Genomic DNA, 1639 nt, shown 5'->3' with positions numbered 1-1639 from the left:
GATAACAATTTCTTCTTTGACTACCATATTGCTGCGTTTTCGAAGAATGGATAGATATTTATGTTCAGATTGGTATTGTTTAAATCATCCGTCCACAGAATAGAGGTGGATTATTATTTGTTTTAAAAACATAATAAAATAATATCTGTAAAAACTAAAAACTTACGTGGGTTATCTTCATGTTCGAAATCTTAGATCAAGATTCGTCTCTGTATTTCCTTAAATTTTCAAACGCTTTTCTCTCTACTTTGAGAGATGAGAGTCGATGAGAGAGCGAGCTCCGAAAGACCCAAAATAATCCAGCCGGGGCCAATACTAAGCACCAAACGCCTTCCTTCAACATAGTGCATTATAAATTTGCAGCCCTATTTCACGGCTAGGCAAACCAGCCATCGAGGCAGTGTTGGGTGTTGGCCGTTCCTTTTGCTCCTCTTCAAGCAAAATGCACTTTGCTGTCCCGGTATAAAACAAGGGAGATGTCAATCATAGGGCACAGGCAGGCGGGGTAGCCTTCACTCAAGGAAAGCCTTAGTACGGAGTATTCCAGTCTGATTTGCACCGTTAGCTCTATGGCTGTTCGGTCCGCACAAGCATCGTCTGTTCAATCAAGTACAACATGGGATACCAATAACCCCAATCGCCCTTCGATATCCATCCTGATCAGCTTCAAAAGTTAACAACGCTTTCCCCCTTTTCCCAATCTGTTGATACCGCAGGAGGAAGCCATCAACGCTCGCACCCTGCTGGACGGAACATGTACGTGTGCATACAAATGGTTCTTGCAAACTGTTCCCGGTAGTACTAATCGGAAACGTTTCGTTTTAGTCTAGTGGAAGGCTTTCGGTTTCATACAACATACATACACTTCATGCCACAAATGACTGCCTCAGCGAATGCCGCAGTTCAGAAGTAGAGCAAGAGGAATCAACGATGCTGGAAATGTGCTCTATGTTGTTCTTGTTCGCCATGTCATCCTCCTCCTTTGTCCCAACAGAATGTTCACTCTTGTGAACAGTGAAAGCCAATTCTGCACAGTGCACTATTAAAAGGAACAGGGAGGAGAGCAAGAAAAAAGGAAGATCGAAATAAGCCCACGGCGAGGGTCGAACTCGCAGCCTTGCGGTTAAAAGCCGCACGCTCTGACCATTGAGCTACGTGGGCTCATGTGTATTCAGGCTCGGCGCCTAACCAAGCTTGGAACATTTTCCTTCTAGGGGATCAGATTAGGGTTGAAACAGTCATTTACTAAATCATGGTTTTCAGAGAGGAGATTGTCACTGCCATTTGAACGACAGTAAGTAGACCTGATTGAAAATGGATGCAATCTATCTATCTATTCCAGCTTGATCACTGCTATAGTGAGGATATTGAAGCCGTGGAAGTATCCTAGGGCATCCTTAGATGATGTCCTGGTCAGAATTGACAGCTTGTTCCTCATGATCATTCCTCCTCTCGTTGCACCCACAATGAATTTGCTGAATCTCCTCACAATAGCTAGCCCTTGCAAACAGTATTGGAGTCGGACGTGCACTTCGTAAAGCACCCTCAAGCAGCCAAAAAATATGCACATCTGCGGAGATGATCGAAGCCTTTCTTCTCTACCGACTGGGTAAATCAGTCCCCAGGAATCTATAGGTGG

The 1639-nt window shown here is 44.4% G+C and overlaps 1 non-coding gene across 1 annotated transcript; it reads right to left on the bottom strand.

Moving 5' to 3' along the window:
- Window positions 1-1088: 1088 nt before the first annotated feature.
- HCAG_09434 lies at window positions 1089-1161 on the bottom strand. The gene has a single exon. It is a non-coding gene; the product is annotated as a tRNA-Lys (tRNA).
- Window positions 1162-1639: the final 478 nt, after the last annotated feature.

The sequence above is a fragment of the Histoplasma capsulatum genome, genomic scaffold (genome assembly GCF_000149585.1).
Source record: "Histoplasma capsulatum NAm1 scaffold_8 genomic scaffold, whole genome shotgun sequence".
NCBI lineage: Eukaryota > Fungi > Ascomycota > Eurotiomycetes > Onygenales > Ajellomycetaceae > Histoplasma > Histoplasma mississippiense.
The sequence above is the reverse complement of the archived record's forward strand: the minus strand, read 5'-3'. Positions and strand labels throughout refer to the sequence as shown.